This window comes from Oreochromis niloticus, linkage group LG17, assembly GCF_001858045.2.
Source record: "Oreochromis niloticus isolate F11D_XX linkage group LG17, O_niloticus_UMD_NMBU, whole genome shotgun sequence".
In the NCBI taxonomy this organism is placed as follows: Eukaryota; Metazoa; Chordata; class Actinopteri; order Cichliformes; family Cichlidae; genus Oreochromis; species Oreochromis niloticus.
Window position 1 is genome coordinate 7219219 of NC_031981.2, and position 22750 is coordinate 7241968.

General features: G+C 41.1%; 1 long non-coding RNA gene across 2 annotated transcripts in view; it reads right to left on the reverse strand.

Annotated features, from left to right (window-relative positions):
* The window catches only part of LOC109195257 (uncharacterized), a 90940-nt gene that overhangs the window by 62399 nt on the left and 5791 nt on the right, over positions 1-22750 (reverse strand). For both annotated transcript variants that reach the window (XR_003214619.1, XR_003214618.1), the window contains exon 3: positions 22166-22350. This is a non-coding gene — a long non-coding RNA (uncharacterized LOC109195257). The remainder of the gene's footprint in view (positions 1-22165; positions 22351-22750) is intronic.

Below are 22750 nucleotides of genomic sequence, written 5' to 3' on the forward strand. Positions count from 1 at the left end.
CATTAACTCGAATAACCACTTATTACAGCCAAGCTATGCAGAAGAGCATATTCTGGATGCACAACCTGGATGTCAAACCTTGGAGGAGATACGATATAGCAGAAGACCACACTGTGTGCCAATCCTGTCAGCTCAGAACATGAAGACAAAGCTACAGTTCTCATGGATACACTAAAATTGGACAATAGAGATGGGTTGCCTGGTCTGATAAGTGTTGATTTTAGCTGCAATATTTAGATTGTATGGTCAGACATTAGCATAAACAACATGAAAGCATGGATCCATCCTGCCTCGTATCAACAGTTCAGGCTCCTGGTGGTGTAATGGTGCAGGCATGGGTCCCTTAGTACCAATTAAGCCTCTTTTAAATGCCATAGTCTACCATATTAATCTTATGATGACTTCTTCCAGCAGGATATGTCTCAGCATGTCACAAATCTCAAATCACCTCAAACTGGTTTCTTGAAAATGACACTGAGTTAATTGTACTGGAATAGCCTCCCCAGTCACCAGATTGCAATCCAATAGAGCACCTCTAGGATGTGGTCGAACAGAAGATTTCTAACATGGATGTGCAGCTAACAAATCTGGAAAAACTGTGTGATGTTTTCATGTTAATATGAACCAAAATCTCAGAGGAATATTTCCAGCACCTTGTTGAATCTATGTTATGAAGAATTAATGGATTACTGAAGGTAAAAAGGTCCCAAGCCGGTCCTACCAAAGTGTACCCAGTGAAGTGGCCAGTGGCTATAGCCTCCCTAACAGGTGGTGTTGGTTAGCGATTCTGGCCACTCTTTGGCACCACCAATGCTTAGAACACACTGAAACAGAATTAAAAAAAGAGAGAATACCAGTCATCCATGTGCTTTGTGTACAAGTCAGTATTAATTTTGCTGTATGTCTGCATGCTGCAAACAGAAATTCAAATGTTTGCCGAGTCCACCTTGATCCACTTTATATGGTGATAACACAGCGATGCTGTGATCACAGCTAAGCTTCTGCTGCCTCTATTATTTATAGATAAAACAATTACACAGATGGTAACTTTTATCTGTTGTTTGAAAGTCTTGGTGCCATCAGGCTTAATTTATAACAGCACCATGTGGGATAATACATATCTAATACAGCATCATAGTGCGTAGAGCATAGGAAGACGAGGGAGAATCTACAGGGAGAAACATGATGAGCAAAACCCAAATCAAAGCTACAGGCAGTCAGATGGAAACATATCCTGAAGGTATATATATATTTTCTTCCATATAACTTTATTTAATGCTTCCCAAAGATGATATGTTTGGGAATAGAAGCCTTCACTTTCTGTTATCCATTATGACCATTAAAAAGTAATGGCATGGAAATTTAACAGTTTCTTGAGCGCTTTCTTTTCATGTGAATTTTAGAAAACAAGCGGCACAGACAAGCAGGAAGAAATGAGCATAAACATGTCCAGCAAGTCTCAAAACTGATTATGAGTTCTCATTACTTCAAAAGCTCCAATGCAGATCTGCTGGGTTGGCCCTGTGGGCAAAACACACACACACACACACTTATACACATGCCATGGGCCAGGTCGTATTTTATGGCATTAATGAATAGTCGCGACCGCTTCTGACAATCCCCTCAGTGCAGGAAGAGAATAATAAGTTCTGCATAATAACTGTCCCTCATCAACGTTCACTCATCACAGCGCTGTATAGCACACTCGCTCCTTTCACACGAGGTGGTTAGTAAAGCAGAGCGAGCCGAGCGCAACGAGGCTCCCATGGGAGCTCGCTACATGGTAGAGCCATTATGAGGAAATAGGCTCGCACATTTCAGGGGCCAAAAGGGGGCATGGTTAAGTAAAGAACCGCCACTATTCACTTTCAAAGTAGAGGTGCATTCATGAAGAGCCACGAAGCCTTAAACAATGTCTCGCAGCAAAAAAAAAAAAAAAAAAAAGCACAAACACACACTCATACGGTGAACCCACTGCTATCATACTCTGCACAAATGTGGAAATTTACATGCACATCCACACGCGAGCAGGACAAAACAAGACCGAAATGCAAGTCTGTGTTTTACGGCTACCTTTATTCAAGGGCACATTTAAATTACCGTTAGGTATTCTACTACCGCCACACATTTCCCTGCTGTTTAAGGAATGAATGCATCTATTTAGTAACGGCATTTTCATCATTTGATGCTGTTGCAGGTTCTGAAAGTGCTCCTGTGAGAATATTATAATGGCATCAGTGCTCCATTCTTGCTCACAAACTGTATCACTCTCAAGGCCTGTTGTCAACATGTAAGGTTTGTTGTATTTCAAAATGAGGATCAAGACTGAATAATTTATACAAATGCCTCAACAGCTCTTTACAACAAGCTCATATACAACCCGCTGCAACACAGTCTCTCTATCTTGCTTTACTGTTCCACTCACTGGCTGCAATATCTGACACAAAATGAACCAAATTAATGCTCCTTTACTGTTCACTATGTTATATTGGAACCGCATATATCACGCATTTATTCTGACACGATGATCTGCAATAATAAAGTCATGATCTACTGTGAGTAATGAGGCGGTCTGAGGGTAGCCACAGTTCGCTGAGTTCATTACTAAATAACCTGATGATATGCAAGCTACATTATAGTTGAAAACATGCAGCGTATTTACTGTGATTTTGTGTTGTGAATTCTGTACAGCTGTGCTCTCCTGTGTCTGAATTCTGTCCCCCGCTCCATATCTGAGCCATTGTAGACCTTTTAGTTGATCCACTATATAAATAATTTACAGCCTGGTATGGTAGACCAGCAATGCCATAATCACAAATAAATAAATAACTAATCTAAATATATGTATGAAATATTCCAGCATGTTAACGATCAGTGAAGAATATTGTATGAAAAATAAATGCTTGCATTTACTTTATTATTTCATTTTCCATTTGATTTGTGAATTTTTAAAAGCCTATGCATTGATTTTTGTATTATTTTCTGTCATGGCCCTGGGGCTGTGACACAGCATTTTCTAGTTTTGAATTTTCATTTTTGTTATTTAATGTTTGGCTCTTAGTTTTTGGTGTTCAGAAGTTCTCTGACATTATAGTTTTTGAGATATTTCCTTGTTGGTTTCTTTTATTTTCTCAGACCATGTGTAAAGTTTAAAGTGGTTAGAGTTATTTGCGTTCAGTTCACGGTCACAGGTTATTTGCATTCTATTTCTTGTTTTATTTTATTTTACATTTCCTGTGTTCTCCGTTTTGAGTCTGCACTTCAGCGTTCAGTTACTTCGTGTTTTATTTTGTTAACCCATAACACTGTGTTTAGTGTTTAATTTTACTTCTGCCATATCTCGTTATCAGATTCAGTTCAGCTGTATGTTTCTCTCCAGGTGTCTCCACTCTGCCCTAATCACCTCTGGTGTATTTAAACCCTCAGTTTGCTTGTGTTCTTGTGTCCTCTATTATGCGGTGTGCTTCCTGTCATTCATTTCTTAATTTAGGTTTACTGTGACGTTCGGTGCATTCAGTGGGTTTTAATCTAGGTTGTCTAGATTAAAGACAACCTTGTCTATTATTATTATTTTTTTTTTAAATCGTTTTCAATTACGACAGTAGATGTCCTCCATATTTTGAATCCTTTACAAAAAATTTTAATGAACACCTTCCTGTATGGCAGGTGTTAATAATGGCAAACTGTTGATTGCACAAACACCAGAATTAATTGAATTTCGAGCAGTCACAATTGCTACATAATACATTTTATGTTGGACAGCAGCAAAAAGAAAGAGTCTTTGTCATACAAAAGTTTGTTGCAGTAGCAGCATAAACACCCGTACAGTGATAAGCCTTATCCCCACTCCAAACCGCTTACATTTACATTCACGTGTATATTAAGCACAGTCTATATACATAACAGTGAGAGTGTGGCATCTCACTGTCACACTGGACAAAATCTTAGGCCATATTAATGCATGCTAGTATAGACAAGGACTACATGTTCTCATCTACATAGAGTTCCTCATTTTCAGAGAAGGGCTTGTTTATTTAACATTATCTTGCTGGAATAAGCAGGCCACAAACTACAGTCTGCATCTATTCCAACAACATAATTCTGCAGAAAAAAGTCTGTGTTAATTTGGCTTCCCTGCAGTCCACAGTTGCCACCTATAAGCAATATTTGATACTTTATGAAATCAAAAGCTCAATAAATGAAAAACCTGAACTATTGAGCAGCACAAATCCTATATGAGTTAATTTATCAACTGTCCTCATTTGTCATGCAGTACTGTTAAAAGAAGAGGTGATGGAAAGTGGTAATAAACATTATTGGTTCAGTTTTATTTTTAATGTTTCAGGCGTTGCCTTCAAAATAAATGGGACACTCTCGTGAGGTTTCCTTAGTTTTACTTGGAAAAATTACTACTGTATGCTGCAGAGTAGCTGAATGGAGATCATAGCAAGAAAAAAGGAGTTTTTATTAGTGTAATCCCAGTAGCTTGGATCATATTGATTTATAAGACAGACTTTTGCTGAGTTTCTCATGAGATTCAGGGTGTATAACAATAAATCCTCTGAGGTGCATATATGTATATAATGCTGCTTAAAATTTCAGTGGCTGGAATGTTTCGTTGAGGGCGCGAATGCATGTCTGCACACTTCCACACTTGCCCCACAGTACTCAGAAACACTATCATTTTAACTGACCGCAAATGGAGGGGTTTTTTTGTTGTTTTTTTTCCCCAACCTATATGATGGATTGTTTCCTTTATCCTCGAGTGGTTTTGGACCTTTATTTTTGGATCTGCTCTACAAAAGGGAATAGCCACCAGGGACAAAACTGCCTTCTCTAATCCACCAAGTTCTAAATCTCCAGTATGATTCCAGTCTTGAAGAACAATACACCCTAGAGCTTAGGGAAAACCAAGAGAGATATAGTAGGATGGGGATGAGAGAAATGGGAATAGAGAACTACTGAAGGGAGTTGAGAAAGTGAACTAAATCCTCTGTGAGTGCAGAATACACTGTTAACAGATGGCATATTAGGGTTCAGTGGATGGGCCCTGCCCAGAAGAAGTATTTGACTATTGCAGTACTTGTATAAAACCCTTTTTATACTCTTGATGATCAGTTGCATCAGTCCTTTTTCTTCCAGCATATCTGGAGGCTATAAGGTCCCTATCAATAAGGATCACAGCCTGGCATTTGGGGGTTTGAAAATATTGTTTAATTCACCAAAGTTAAGTATTCTTCAAAAAGAAGACTAAATTGCACCCTTGTGCAAGGAAACCATAGAGGGAGACACGAGAGCTGGAGAACAACAACAAAAAAAGAAACTAAAAGAGACAGAGCTTGAAGAAATAATTGGACAGAGTAGGGAAAAATGTGAGCGATGAGTATTTGGAGAACACATGGAGTTGGCATTAGGCTCCTCTGGAAAAGTACAGGAATCCCTTTAAACCCACCATCCTGCCTGGATCAAGGAAGAACTGTTAAACTCCCCTTGGGTTCATTGAGCAAGAAGGAAAGATAAAAATAGGCTTCCTTTCTTCTGACATGGAAAAATGTCCTGGGTTCAGATGAACCTCCACTGAAAAGTCCTCCCTCCGGGCGAGATTGCTAGTGGGAAACTTGCTGGCTAAAAGCTATGTACTTGATTTTTATTTATTTATTTTACATCTATTCTTATTTCTGTCTGCTTCATTTGGAGAAATAACCATTACATAGTATCATTTCATTGTTACTAGCTGACTTAAGCTAGTTATATGAAACACAATATCATACATAAATCTGATTTAGTTTATATTTTCCTGCTTAACCATAATTGAGGGTACATGATTCAGATCTCATTTTACCACAGTGTAAAAATATGTGAAAAGTAGTATCTCACGGAGGATTAGCTCCAAAATCTGACATCCATCCTTCTCATCATCCTTGTTTCCAGCCTCATGAAGCAGCTGTTCTAGCTAGAAGTTCTGACAGGCCCACTGTATGCTAAATGGTCAGCATCAAAGAGACAAAATTAACAGTCCTCTGAACATAATGGAGCATTTAGCAACTAAAGAGCCAGGGGATGTATTCACAAAGTGAGAATACACGGAGCTCCGAATTCAGTCTAAGAATTTGTAACAGGATTCTAAGGAGAGATGTAGGAAAAATTCTCAGAGCAACTATGAACAAAGAATGAAAACTTTAACCTTAATAAGGAGGTAAGGTTAAACCTATTGCCGGTTGTTGCTTCATTGAGAAGTGCACGGTGATAATAGGAATATGATGATAACGGGAACCATAATAATTAATCTTGTCTCGCAAAGTCTATTCACATGCTGTTATTTTCACATAGTTGTCATATTTCTGTTGGCTTTTATGTTGCTATGCTGGTGATTTTAGTACTTAGTTTGATACTGATAGCAGGCAAATAGCTCAGCTCAGTCTCGAAACTGCCTTACAATGCAAGTCAGTGAAAACACTAATTGTTTGTGTGATCACTTTGCTAAAGCGAGGTTGTGACAGACCGTGTCATCTGCTCCACTCTTGCATTTGGAAAATATCTTTGCTCTGTGATCACTTTAATTTCTGGCATTATTCTTTTTGGTGGGAGAAGTGAGACGGTCTCCAATGAGAGCGACCACCAACAATAATGCTTTGTGATCTAATCTGAAGCATTTCATTAACCTACTGTAGTGTCATTCAGCCTTTGGAGAATATTTCTATTACGTCTTTGCCTTTGCTCGTGGGCTTAAGAACCTACCCATCCATTTTCTTCCACTTATCCAGTTGCTCCTGTCATAGGATACACCCTGAACACGCCTAGTGACAGTTCAGGACCACCAGTAAATCTAACCCATGCTTGTTTTTGGACTGTGGGAGGAAGCTGGAGTACATGGAGAAATCTCAGGGGAAGAACATGCAGATCTCCCACCTGAGAAACCCTTATCCTTCTATAAAGTCATCCTCCCTATTCCAAACAGTTTTGGGGAATTCTAAGGTCCAAAATGCTTTGTGAATATCTTTTATTTTACAAGTATTTCATCAGTCATATTTCTAGGAATTTTCTTAGAATTTCATCACTAGGAACAACTCTTTATACTAAGAAGCTTTATGAATTTGGCCCTAGCTATTATCCTTAGAGGCAGAGCATCCAGCAGAGCTTAAAAGAATGAATGGATACTGGACATTGCCTGTTTTATTAATATTAGCTGTAGTAAGCACGTTTACCAGAATGTTCACAGTCAACTTTAAACCTAAAGACAGGTCAGAGTTATGTCCATCACCCTTTCTTTGTGTGAACATAATCTATTCCTAGATTTTGTTATATTCAAAGGTTCAACAGGTTTTGCACTCAACAAAAACAACCAAATAAAAAACTGCTTTAAAGTTGTTTTGTTTTTAGTATAAATTGTTATAGATATGCTACATATTTTAATATAAATCTAGCATATAAACATTTATGTAAATTTGTTTTCTGACAATTTGAAGTGACTTTAAAGCATTCTGTGATTCTACAGTAAGAATGGGTTTAGGTAGAAATGAAGGCTGCAATGCTACAAGCCTGAGTGCTCATCACTGCTTCAGTTAGCTGCTAAACATCAGGCTCTGGCTGCTGGGCTGATGTTCGCATACACTTCCTGTGAATCCTTTGTTACGATGAGTCTACGTTTCATCAGTTGTTTCTGGCACTGGTGCAGTTTGCACGTTACTATTGCACCGTTGTCCTTTTAATCCAATAAAAATAAAAGTAATATTCACATTGCCACTCCTCAGAAGTTGTTGACCCCTCCTTTCGACCATTTCCCTCCTCCCTGAACACCAATCAAAATCAGCTGATTGTAGTGCACAGGAAGAAGACGGATGGAGCTTTTTTTTTGTTCTATTCTGATTGTGCAGATAACTGGAGTACTTTTATAATGCAAGTAGCAACATAATTGTACATGTAAATATGATTAGTGATTTAATGACTTGTTACTGTATTACTGACATGCATCACTTACTGTAACATAGTAAGTAACCCTTTACAGTAAGAAGAAAACGCTACGGTCAAATGAACAGAATCAGGTTTTTGGGATTTACAGTAAGAACTTATTTACTGCAGCCCAACCAACCAGTGTCGGGCATGACCAACTTAGTTTATAACGAGCTTAGTGGGACTATTTCTCACTGAGACATACATCATTTAAGTACTTCAAATTTTGATCAGTCGGTGAGACTACAAGACCACTTTCCATCCTAAATGAACTTGTGCCCAGAGAGAGAAGCTGTGTTAGAAAACGGGTTATGTATGTATTTCTTATGGTAAAGTTCTTACATGCATTGTTGGATGTACCAACAGTTTGACATCCAATTTGTTGTTATCTACTGATGTTTACTAGCAGCGTGTTAGTGTTATTGTCATGGTTGGCTGTGTGGCAGGCAGGCAGGCAAGAAGGAGTGGTGGATCCATGATGCAGGACTCAGACACGGAAGTACAACTTAAAGCACAGCTTTATTGCTGGGAAAAAGCTCTTACTAACCAGACGACAAACAAAAACCCTGGAGGACTAAAACACTGGAACAGAAACACTAAACTGGAGCTGGAGACGAAACACTGAGGCAAACACAGCTTGTTGAGGGTACGACGCGACACTGACTCAGAGAAACAGGGTTTAAATACACTGGGAAGTAACGAGGGGAATGAGACACAGGAGAGCACAGCTGGGGGAAATCTGAAGGTCCGTGTCTTACGTGAATATGCTCAGTTTACACTTCCTTGTCTCGTCAGTTCTAAGTAAAACAGGAAGTATGACACAGAGACGCGAACTTGACATGGTGGAGACAGCAACTAAGAAACAGAGACATAACCAGTAAGGCAGAGGACTCGACGAACCAAAAGACAGAGGGAAACTCAAACATGCAGACACAGACTTACACAGAACAGAGGGGACACAGAGAGACATGAAGGGCAAGGGATCAAAACTAGAAACCATAGAATAAATCACACAAGTACAATGATACAAAAATCACAAAGAACTAAAAAAGGCCGCAGCAGGTGAGGCCGTGGAAGCCGGAGACAGAGGGCTGGGCAGGCTCTCCAGAACCCCCAGCGTACAAGGTAGATGCAGGACCAGAGGTCATTGAGACCACTGGCTGACCAGGTGGGTGAGTGTATAGCAGGCTAGGGGACTGAACTGAAGTCTGAACTGGCGGCCGTTGAAACGGTTGAGGTGAGAGTCAAGTAGGTAATGGAGTAGATGACTGCACTAGCGGCCAGGCGGCTAACTGGGCTACAGGCAATGGGGACACTGGAAACTGAGCCGAAGGTGGATGCTGGGCAGCTAACAGAGCTGAGAGCGAGTGAGCAGATGACACTGGGAGCTGAGCTACTGGAGACACAGGAAGCTGACCTACAGGTGACACTGGTAGTGGAGGTGTGGTGGGGTGAAGGTAGCGAGGATGCAGTTTCTTTCTTAAGGGAGGATCGAATGATTTAGTGATAAACATTGATGGGAAAAGATGCTGACGCTGAGAATACCAGGCGGCGAGAGCTTCCAGGAGGGCAGCTGACCCTTCCTTGCCTGGACCGCCCATGCCAAACAGTTCGAAGCAAATCCTGGCTCTCAGAGCTGTTATTAGTAGTTTTAATCTTTTAATGTCCAAAAAAACCAGCTGTGCAGAGGGTGGAAGACAAAAAGTTGTCAAAAAAAAAAAAAAAAGACTACCTGGATGAGTCTCTTGGGAGTGTCCTCAGCGTGGATTATGCCCCGGCAGTAATCCCACAACTGCACGAGATACAGAAACCGTGAGTCCGCTGGATCCATTTGATGGTCGCGTCATTCTGTCATGGTTGGCTGTGTGGCAGGCAAGCAGGAGTGGTAGATCCAAAATGCAGGACTCAGACACGGAAGTACAACTTAAAGCGCAGCTTTATTGCTGGGAAAAACCTCTTACTAACCAAACTCACCAAAAGACAAAAACCCTGGAGAACTAAAACAGAAACACTAAGCTGGAGACAAAACACTGGAAACACAGAGGCAAAACACACAACTTGTTGAGGGTACAACGCGACACTGACTCAGAGAAACAGGGTTTAAATACACTGGGAAGTAACGAGGGGAATGAGAGACAGAAGGAGAGCACAGCTGGGGGAAATCAGAACTGACGAGACAAGGATGCGTAAATTGAACACATTCACATAAGACACGGACCTTCAAAGTAAAACAGGAAGTATGACACAGACGCGAACTTGACACGGTGGAGACAGCAACTAAGAAACACAGAGACATAACCAGTAAGGCAGACGACTCGACGAACCAAAAGACACAGAGGGAAACTCAAACATGCAGACACAGACTTACACAGAACAGAGGGGACACAGAGAGACATGAAGGGCAAGGGATCAAAACTAGAAACCATAGAATAAATCACACAAGTACAATAATACAAAAATCACAAGGAACTAAAAATGCTGGGTCAGGAGACCCAGGACCCTGACAGTTATTCACTAAAGAACTGTTTCAATTTTGAACACAGGGTGGCCTCAGGTTTAACACAACATTGCTACTTGGGTTATTTTCCCGTGTTTTGTTGCATTTTATTGTTTTAGACTGCAAAAGCAAGGGAATTAAATAAAATTGAAATTTTATGGTTTATTTTATTTTATGCTCTTTTCATAAAGTAATACTCTGCTGCTTGACTAAGTCACATTAGTTCCAGAGATCATAAAGACTTTGCAGATATAAAATGCTATTGTTACAATACAGGAAAAATATACAGCACAGACTGAAGGTACAAGAGTACAAGGCAGACATGAGTCTGAAAATGGTTGCTAACTAATCAGTCTCTTCATAAAAAGCCTCTTCAGCATCAAATTTGTGAATAAATATTTGGGCTTATGTTGTCATGACATACCACCATATTTTCATTTAACACAACCAACAATCACCTTACATATGATTCGTCATCATTTCATTTTTAAGTTTTTTTTTATTTAGGACTTCTGCTAAATACCCCAGGCTCTTTTCAACTCTGCTCAGCTGCAAATATTTAAACAGTTGCACACATCGCACCTCAAGGCTGCTTAGAGAAACCAGAGTCATCTCCTGTCTCCTGCAACTAAGCAGCTTTTCTGTAGCAGTCAGGGATTAAGCACCTTGCTTAAGGCCATTTCGACATATGATTTCTTTGGTTATTACTCAGTGAGCAGGGAGCGCATTAGTCATTTACTTTACTGACTGGTCTGAGAATTTGAACTGGCAACCTTCCAGTCTCCTGCTAATTCCTCTAGGCTGTTGCCACTGAACAGCACACACACTGGACAAGAGAGCTGTAGCGTAGGGTGTGAAAACTCAGTTTTAGCCACGCTTTTGGTAACAGATGTTGGACCAGCACTGTCGGTCTGTCAGTTGATCAGTGAGACTGTCCCAACACTTAAGTCACTATTTGACTAACCTGACATGAGGCAGAATTGTCAGGTCGTTACAACTCATTTCCATCTCCAACTCGAAATTGCTTCCACTGTAACTCGGATTTGATTTTTCTCTGACAAATGTGCCTTAATGTGTCATTTTAGATGTCTTTACATTCTTTTATTTTGTGTGTGTGTGTGTGTGTGTGTGTGTGTGTGTGTGTGTGTGTGTGTGTGTGTGTGGTGGACTATCAGCAACCTCCAGCAACCAGTCATAACCATTTGGGAAGCCTAACATCACTTAAGTAAATCAGATGGTAAGACAAATTAAAATATTAGAGAAATTGAAATTTTGTTTCCACACATGTAAAACTGTAACCCAGCACGTACCCCATAACGAATGTCTCATACCCCTGTTCTACCAGTACACTGCAAGTGATGGATGTAAAACCAGTTTATTGCATTTCTGCTAAAAGCTAAAACTGGCACAAATCCACAAAACTGCAAGGTCCAAAGTTAGAACCACTGACATCAGTGGCTGTGGGAGCTTCTATTATGCTGTGTTATCTGATAGTAATACTACACAAATGTACCCAAAAGTAGCTTGATTCTTAAGCAGGCATCAAGGCCGAACTGGCGCTGCAACTTTTCATTTGAAGAAAGCCACTGGCAACTGTTCAGGGAGCACACATTTTTCCCTCGCTATCGGCGGTTGCCAGATGGTCACCGACAGGTGTCTAGGCCTGTGCGACTATTAGGCCTCAACAAAAGCTGCAGCCTCACACAGCCACAACCTTAGCTGTAGCTTCTTGTTTAGACATATTGCGACAGAATAATTTCTGCTGGGATTATTTGATGTCTAAGCACAAAAAAAAGGGAAAGGCTGAATGGCCCATTTATGACACTCATTTTTAATGAACGAAGAAACATATGTTTCACACATTAAAATACTTTTTTTTTTTTTCCTGTTCAGTTTAAGCGCCTCTTTTTATGTGCAGTAAATCCAACCTTTCTCTTAAAGTATATATTCCAGTAAAACCACACAAACAAACACTCTCAGACATCATCGCACACTGAGAGGAGCACACAAATATGCAAACAAACACAGGCAAAAACCAACTTGAGGTGGCACGCACCGCACCACAGGAAACGCAAGCACCGTACGCAGGGGACAGTGTCATTCAAAACGGCATAAAGGAAACATGAATTCAAAGCGAACAAAGCTGCACCTCTGAAGATTCAAGCTACTCCACAGACATCACCACACCCATGATTCCTGCCGACGCACACCCATGAGCACACAAGAAAATAACCAGCAGAAGGCAGCTGAAAATTTGGTTTGTAGCAGCATGGGAATGAGTAATGCATGTTGAAGGCTGTCTTTGGAAGGATGGATATGTGGCAGCTGGAGGCCCGGTGATCCGTCTTCCACTGCTGAAATTTATAAATACCTGAAACGTGACAAGGAGGGACAGCTACTGGATGTAGACAGTGGCCATGTATGACAGAACACGCATCTGAGCTCAGCAAAGAATGAATACACCTGTGCTCACACACGCACAAAAGCCCCCCAAAAACAGCAAAAGAAGTTTAAAAAGCACACAAAAGCACCTGCGCTCAAAGGCAGAGAGAGACAGACACTCTGCTCGGAAGCTATTTTTATTTTAAGACCACATGCTTTGAGCCAATTTTTCAGAGGAGATAAGGTTCAGTCATTGCAAACTGACTGATCAATCTTCATAACTGCCCTTGGTACAAAAACAAATGTCCCCCCTCCCTCCTTTCCTCTTCACAAGGCAGCTTTTAAATGAGTTTTTCATTCTCTACACGGCACATTTAGAAAAATAAAACATACAAAAAAAGAGAACCCCAGCACGTCCTCATTTATTCATTTATTTTTGAATACAAGTTTGGGTCAGAACAGTCAAAGTCACCATAGTCTTTTCTAATGACACAAATGCGAATTTGTCGACCATCTAAACTAATGATGATAACTAATGATGTGGCACAAATTAAGAGAAATAATTACACCCCACCCCCTCCCTGTTCTTGCTCTCAATGTGTCAGAGCAGGGGCCTGGTGGTCTCATCAGTGTCGTTGTTAATGTCAGTGTGATGGAAGTTGTCCTTTAGAATTTAAGCGTGTAAGAATGAGGAGGTTAGAGGAGGGGAAGGGTGCAAAAATAAGCCTTGAAAGTTTTCTTTCCTTTTTTTCTTTTCTTGCCAGCCCCTGGACAAATTTTTCCTCCCTAATATTCAGGATATGATTGAGCTGCTCTCAGTCTCCAGCTATGCAGCGAGCGATCAACATAATTGGCAGGTACATTGGGGATTGACTGGTTTAGTGGTCGGATGAATGCTTCGAAAGCAAGTAAAAAGTGCTATGAAATTTATGGGGATCCACAGAACCCTTGATCATTGTTTGTTTTTGTTTTTAAATATTGGCAATAAAACACAATAGACAACTAAACCTGGCCAGAATTTACAGAGGTTAATGACGGCACAGAATGCATCATTAACATGCACCTCTGTTTTGTCTCCACGCATTTCCACAGGCAAGTGTTTATGGTGCTTCTGCCTCCCTCTTTGTAATATTTCTGCTAAAAGCTCTTTAAATTCAAGTCGCCCTGCCATCTCCGCTTGTACTGTTGTGTACATGTTTGTTCCTGTGTCCCCGAGCTGACCTCTATACTTCTGCTGGAGAAAAAAAGTTTAAAAAATGGAAAGGAAAATAAAGAAAAGGTCTTACCAGGCTGCCTCAACAAATTATCTTTTCATGCAATTAGCTTTGAAATGTGGAATACAGAAAGGTCAAGCTTCAGGTTACGTACCTGGAGGAAAGAAGAGTTGTTTTGTAAGCAGAAGATTAGAATGCATACCGCAAAAGAGGCAAATTTATTATTGGTTTACACCACCAACCCTCTTCTTCTTTTTTTTTTTTTTTTTTTTTTTTTGGCTAATTTGTTTACTAAAGCGGCACAGTGACAATGTTTAGTGATGAAAAGTTATCTTTTGCAGCTGGCCCTGTCGCATAGGAGCAATTACTGTAAATGGTTTATATAATTAATTTTCTAAACATTTGTGGGAGGCAATAAACGTCCAAAAACCTCATTTCCACTTAACATTGTCATCACAGTTGCTGCTAGGTAAGAGTTTCAAACAAACTGACAAACACTAATATTGAGGTACTAATCGATACTGAAATTGCTATTGGATTAGATATTCATTTGCAACAGTATCAATAGCAGAGGTGCTGTCTTTGCCTACTGCCTCATTACCAGCTGAAAACATGAACAGCAGTTCATGCTCATGACACTGAACAACATTATTTTAGCAACATGACATAATAATAGGTTGATGGTGTTTCTCCAATCTCTAAAAAAAAGCAAAGTTAATTTATAAATGCACATATCACCCATTATAAATAGCATTAGCGATATATCATCAAATACCTAACATCATTATATCAGTCAGGTCTAGTGCATCATTGATGTTGTTGTTTGTATTATTCTAAGCATTGAAATTAATTAATTTTTTTGTCATTATTTTCCCTCTTGATGTCATTCACCTTGTTAAATATAAAAATGTAATTTTTCTAAATGTCTGCATCAAGTTTGAAATTCCTTTTTTTCCGTCTCAAGAATAGCTGTTAATGTGACTCTGAGTTTGCTATATTAATGTTTAAAATGTCCAGTTAAATCTAACTATTATGCTATTCTTGTGTTATTAAACGACATTTTGAATTTTCCTGTTTGTTCTCGCTTTCTGCTGTGTCAGATTCTTCTGTCTGATTTTAATAATACCTGCAACAACAAACAATACGAGAAGAAAACTAATAGAGAAGTCCACTTTTTTGCACATTTGTCACTGCAACGGTAACTTTATTAACAAGACATCTCTGTGGATCTGATAGATAATGTTCCATGGTCTCCTAAACATCCATCAGATCTCAGGATTTGTTTTTAATTAAGCGGCCCTACTCTGAATAAATCCTGAGCTCTCACTCACGGCTCCCACCACCTCCCAGTCCATTTGCAGTACCCGAGCCCCAGTCTCACTGACAGTTTTTCCTGCCTCTATTTAGTCTGAATTGCTGCGCATATGTAAAACTTAACACTAAAACTAAAAAAGCACCATTTTTGACAGATTCTCTGTATGCTAGCTTTTGTTGGTAGATTAGTTACTCCCACAGAAGTTCTGCTTGCTAAAGGTGTACTGTTTTTGTTTAATAGCGTTTGACATTAGAGTTTGACATGGTATCGATACCAATACTGGCTTTGGTATCGATACTATCAATATTCAACATTTGAATAACACTAGCAAGATCAGACATGTTGCTTCTGTCCTCTAAGTTCTGTATATAGGCCACTGAATTACATTAAATAAACTACTTCACTTGTTTATCTTATTAAAACAATTTTTTTAAACGCACACTAAGAAAAATGTCTATTTGTGTTGAAATGGTGATTAACTTTTGTTTAGAATTTGCAAACTGATGAATATTCATCTCATAAAAGATGACACACTGATCTCCTCTACATATTCTACCTTTATAGGCTATAAGTAATAATCTAATATCAATTCAAAGTATGGGTCCAACACGGCATGCAGTATTGTGCTCAAATATCCAGCCAGAATCACACCACCAGCCTTGCTCAGCCTTTAATATTTTGGAGCTACAACTATAACACTGTGTTATTAGTTTTGTGCTGCAGCATCCTGGAGTTGTAAAGCAAGACAAAGAACAGGGAAAAGTTCAATTTTATTATTTTCTTGCGAGTCTGGGGACATGGTCCAAACTTGTACTTCCACCGGTGATAGAGTACATGCCTTTTGTCTGCAACAACGTGCCAGAGCTGTGAGTTTTGTGGCAAACCTGTTTAAAAAACAGTTTGGCTTATTCACCCTGTCCCCTCCACCATTTCGCTGGTTTGTAAGTGATCTTTCTCCTCCCACTCCAAATCTCTCCATATCACACTGTCCCCTGCAGTTTATTTTCCATTCCAGCTTAGTAGGTGGTCTTTCTGTCCATTATCATTTGCTTCAGCTTCTTTATGGACAACGAGTTGCCCTATTTTCTGTTGAGGAAGCATTAAATGCTCTTTTTTTTTATCCAGAATTTAAGAGCATCTAAGGTGCAGAAATAATAATATATCCTAACAGTGCTGGCATCAGTCCATAACCTCAAAGATAGGTTGAAGAACCTCTTCAGGTTCCTTAGACAACACCACTAAAACAAACAATCAGGATAATTGGCTTTTTACACACCTCTACTGCACACCACAGTTGTTTCTGGTGGATAAATTATAGTGCTAAAAATGTAAAAGGTGCAGTATTCCAGATTTACACTACACTATGATAAAATACTAAATGACTATAATTTTGTATATTTGAGGGTGTTTACTGAGGTTATTTTGAGTGCTTCAAATTTTACTACCCCTTATTATCCATTTTTCATCTTTCCTATCATCTACTATTCAGACAGATCTGTGCAGTTACCATTCTGTCACTTTAAAAAAAATATATATTGTAGTCACTTTGTATAAAAATCATACAAACTACTCTCTATTTTTAGCTCAGGCACACACACATTAGTTTGTATCCACAGTTAACCTTTTATTTTAAGTTTAAAACTCTCAGCTTTCTAACCACTCAGACTGCAGTGCAACAGCACTTTAATTAAACTTGGCTACTAAATTGCTTTCTGTCTCCCTAGCCATGCGTTCTCGTTACCTCTTGAATACTCTCCAATTTTTAATATGAGGCCTTGGTTACTCCCAAAGTATCAGATGCTGACTCCTCAATTGAATGCTCATTTTTTTCTAAGTTTGATATAGTTCACATAATCCACAATGGATAGGTGGATATATATGAATGGGTGCACAGAAAAACAAAAAAAAAATGCATTCTGCCATCAGTCTATACACCAATGAACATTTCTAACTTTACTGTGCCATACAAAAAAAAAAAGAAAGAACGTGTTGTACAGATCTCTCCATGCCCTTTAATTAGACATATTACTCTATATGTTGTTGTATTTTTTTTCAAGGTCAACTTTGACCTTGGGTGCTAACAGTGAAAGTGAAGGTCAGACGCTTAGCCAAAGTAGGCTCTCATGTCCCCCAAGTTTTATACTATTGTGAAGTTTGAAGATCGTTAAACATTTGCGAGTAATAAGTCTTTACTGATTTTCAGATGGTATGGCCTTGACCTTGACGTGAGTTTCAGCTAAATTAAATTCTGGGTTTAACTGATTGTGCAGGATATATTTTTACTGATTTAAAAAAAACTGAACTTGGTGAACATGTTTGAATTTCTTTTGGAGTTTCGGTAATTCATGCAGGGTCAAAAGTATACATACAAGCTCAAATATATACATTCACCCCCATTATCTGGTCAAATATTGCTTACCAAGTTGCACCTCAATAAGAGGCCATCAACAATTCCTGCCCTTAAGAAATATGAAAGAGATGCAGCAAAGACCTGAGATTTCAGCCAGTGGTATTGGGGATCTTGTCAAAATTGATGGAATTATAAACTGAGAAAAGTATCGTCAGACACCTGCGGGTGTGTTATTTACATGCAGACAGGGAGGAACAGCGAACCACAGATAAACCTTGAGATGTAAGATGTTAACAGAATCATGGCAATTTCTTGGTTTTCAACGTCCGTCATCTAAATCAGCATCGGCGCACAGACACAACAGGGGCACACATATCATGCATTGTTTCAGGGTAACAGGAAATCTGCAATCTGTGCACACAGGCCCTCGTGTACTAAATATTTAATTGACAATAAACAATGCTGTGAGTGATGTGAAGCTGGGTCAGCTGAAAAATAGGGGGGGGGGGTTGAATAAAAGTAAAGGGGAGAGGTCAAGAAATAGAAAGACATGTACTGTAAACAAAGAGCAGCTCAAGTCAAGGAGCTGGATTCTCCTCCTCATGTTGCTACAATAATAGAGGATAAGAGGTCAATGCATGCTTGAAGTAAGAACACTTCTTTAATTTTACACATTAGGGTCTGGCCTTGTTTGTAATGAGGGTCTATAATTCATAGCGCTTCATGGCGCTTGTAGTGCTAAAGAGGGGGCGGACATGACTGTGCTGAAAGTAAAGCCGGAGCTCTCACTCCTCCATAGGGCAATTTAATTTGCACAATCACATCAAGAATTACTGAAAACGACTTCAGTTGCTCCACAACACCTCTCCACACATTAAGAAACATGACTCTGCAAAGCTTCAAGGATTCTCCTTCCCCAGTTATCACCTTATTAAAGCTTTTTTTTTCTCTTCATTTGCTCCAAAAATGCCAAGAGATCACAACTCCTCTGAGACTAAATGGCTCAGAGATGTGGGTTTTATCCCTTTCCTGTCATCATTCTCAATCCCCTCTCACTCAGCAGTACAGTAGGAGTCATGAATAAAACGCAAGGACCAACAAGAATAATAACACAAGAGCTACAGCTTATTAGCAGAACCTTCACATTCATCTGTGGCTCAGAGTTGTCCTCTTAAGATTGGCTCCAATTAAAGTTTAAATGAGTTCTTTCTGGAATAACCTCATAGAAAACAGCCTCGGGAAAGAAACAAAAACTGGTTTAAAAAAACAAAAAAAAAACAAAAAACAAACACCTACCATGGCAGATTAGTATTTACTATATGTCAGAGGGAAGCACAATAAATGGTGCGAGAAAATAACTGGCTAGAGTTTGTACAAATTTGCTATGCCCTGGAGTTACTGGTACACAAAGACAGACATATGAATGATGGTTTTGGCCACCAAATTTGTGCCGGCCTGTTTTGAAACCTTCGTCATTACACCCATTTTAAAGTGCAGCCTTTTCTCCTACATTAAGATTTCTGTTCAGGTACATATGAAAATTAAAGTAATAACTGTTGAAGGTTATAGCAGTTGTTAAATCAGTCACTGCCATGTGTAGCTAACACGTATCAGTGCTTACACTGTTTTGCAGAGTGGTACTGGATAGTTCCTGTGTTTTAGTCCAGTTTTTTTTTTTTTAATAAGATAACCTCTTGATTGTCAAGATACTTAGTCAGGCAACATCAGGTAACAGGCAACAAGTAATGATTTTATGAAACCTAATGTTAGTTAGTTAGTTTCAATTGCTAAAGTAGTTTCCCAAAACCAACATCTGCCCTATCAGTGCCAAGATGCACTGATAGGGCAGATGTTAAATGTCGCTACCACAACAGGTAACCCCTAAAATAATTTGGTTAGCTAATGATAGTCCGGGCTTGGTTAGCCTGTGGGACTCCGGAGGCAGCTGACAGGTATCGACAGGCCAAGTGGAATGCGGCTCGGGCAGTGGCTGAAGCAAAAACTCGGGTGTGGGAGAAGTTCGGAGAGGCCATGGAAAAAGACTTTCGGACTGCCTCGAAGAGATTCTGGCAAACCGTCAGGCGTCTCAGGAGGGGAAAGCGGTGCTCTACCTGCACTGTGTATAGTGCTGGCGGAGCGCTGCTGACGTCGACTGAGAAAATTGTCAGGCGGTGGAAGGAATACTTCGAGGACCTCCTTAATCCCACTGACACGTCTTCCGAGGAGGAAGCAGAGTCTGGGGGTGAGGGGACTGAGGTAGTTAAACAACTCCTTGGTGGCAGAGCCCCTGGTGTTGATGAGGTCCGCCCCGAGTTCCTGAAGGCTCTGGATGTTGTAGGGCTGTCCTGGTTGACATGCCTCTACAATGGTGCGTGGAGATCAGGGGCAGTACCCCTGGATTGGGAGACCGGGATGGTGGTCCCCATCTTTAAGAAGGGAGACCGGAGGGTGTGTTCCAACTACAGGGGGATCACACTCCTCAGCCTCCCTGGGAAAGTCTATGCCAGGGTGCTGGAAAGGAGAGTTCGTCCGCTAGTTGAACCTCGGATACAGGAAGAACAATGCGGTTTTCGTCCTGGTCGCGGAACACTGGACCTTTATCCTCTCAAGGATACTTGAGGGTGCATGGGAGTTTGCCCAACACCTCCAAATCTGAGGCCATGGTTCTCAGCCGGAAAAGGGTGGAGTGCCCACTCCGGGTCGGGGATGAGTTCCTGCCCCAAGTGGAGGAGTTCAAGTATCTCGGGGTCTTGGTCGCGAGTGATGGGAGAAGGGAGCCGGAGATCGACAGACGGATTGGTGCTGCGGCTGCAGTGATGCGGACGCTGCACCGGTCCGTCATGGTGAAGAGGGAGCTGAGTGTAAAAGCAAAGCTCTCAATTTACCGGTCGATCTACGTCCCTACCCTCACCTATGGCCACGAGCTGTGGGTAGTGACCGAAAGAACGAGATCGCGGATACAAGCGGCAGAAATGAGCTTCCTCCGAAGGGTGGCTGGCCTCTCCCTTAGAGATAGGGTGAGAAGTTCGGCCATCCGGGAGGGGCTCAGAGTAGAGCCGCTGCTCCTCCACATCGAAAGGAGCCAGTTGAGGTGGTTCGGGCATCTGACAAGGATGCCTCCTGGGTGAGGTGTTCCGGGCATGTCCCACCGGGAGGAGGCCCCGGGGCAGACCCAGGACACGCTGGAGAGATTATATCTCTCGGCTGGCCTGGGAACGCCTTGGTGTTCCCCCGGATAAGCTGGAGGAGGTGGCTGGGGAGAGGGAGGTCTGGGCTTCTCTGCTTAGGCTGCTGCCCCCACGACCCGGCCTCGGATAAAGCGGATGAAGAAGGATGGATGGATGGATGGATAATGATAGTCCCCTGGATGTTGGAAAAGCTAGTTAATGCTACAGTCACACTACTGAAGACAGTAGACAACCAACTTGCAGTCACAATGATTTTCAAATAGTTGCAGACTTGGTGCCCACTTTTAAAGCAACTATCGATTGCTAACAGAATCATACCAACTATCTGTAGTCAGTCATCTGCCCTTTATAAACAGATTTTGCTTTTTAAAAAAAAAAAAAAAAGTCAATAGAACAAAGTGAGTTTGCAGATGAGTCGGGTAAAGTTGGGCCTTATTCACTGTGATAAATTGGCTCAAACCTATTGCTGTCCACATACACTGAAATTAATGTCAAACAGAAATTCACATCAACTACAGCATTCAGAATTCAGCCAGAACCTCACAATTTTGAAACAAATTCCTTCACAAATAGGCATACAACTACTGTAGGACAGCATTTTAACTGCATAAAATAACACAACATAGATGCATAGATACAGTACAATATAGAATACAACCGATTGGCAACCAGCTGACTTGAGTCCCCTATTGAGGAAAAAAATACTAACCAATTCGGCTTACTAGTGCAGACTGACTCATTTTAATACATTGATAATCTGTCTGCATTTCTAAATTAAATGGCAATTGTTTGCTGATGATGATGATGCAATTGCTGGAGACGGGTTGCCAGCAACCAGGTGGCCTGTGCAATTCCCTGCAATTGGTTGGTATTGTCCAGCAACCACCAATTTTCCCTAGTCTTAAGGAACTTAGGATCTTATTTTTACTTTAGTGTAACTGAGGCATTACATCCTCAAGTATTAAACTAGATAGACAGGTATTTTAAATCAGTGGTCCCCAACCCCCGGGCCACGGACCAGTACCGTCCTGGTCGTCCACCCTGCTACGGACTAAGTACCGGACCAGTACCTTCGTCCGTAGCAGGGTGGCATGGGTGTCACACCAGGCCCGACAACACCTGCGGAGATGATGTTGAAACGAAGGAACTGCGTGCTCACCCTCAACTACAGGAAACAACGCTAGACACAGCAGAGGGCAGCTTCCAGCTCCTGGTTGGCTCTTCCGTCTGCCCGTTGCTCTGGGGATGGAAGCCGGAGGAGAAACTAACCTTAGCACCCAGCATTGTGCAGAACTCCTTCCATACTCGGGAGGTGACTTCAGGTCCTCTGTCGGAGACTATAGCCGCCGGGATGTTGTGGAGCCTAAACAAGTGTGATTTCTCTGCAGTGTCTGGCTCCTACCCTGGACGCAGCCACTCCGTCACTCGAGTTGTCTCTCTCTCGCTCCTTCTCACTGTAAGACATAAGAAGAGTCTCTCCTCATCAAGCTAGTTCCGTGCACCTGTTCCTCCCCGCCTCCGTGCCGCCCTGTGAGCTCACTGTGTCACCCCTCCTCCACAGCAGGCCCAAGACCACACTTCCGCCACAACCCATAATAAAGTCCAGGACGATATGGGACCATGGTCAGCTAGGCATGGTCAGCTAGGCATGGGCAGCGGTTGAAGCAGTCCGGCCGTCGGATGGTTGGGAAGCTTATTCTGGCCGCTCGTGGTGCAGGCAGTTACATTCCGGGATCGGGATTGGGATCCATATCCTGCGCCTCACTGATCAAAGTTTCAATGTCCCATGTGACCAATCCAACCACACAGGTGGCGGGGAGGACAGGTTTGGGGTCAGAGCTCCCCTTAGTGATG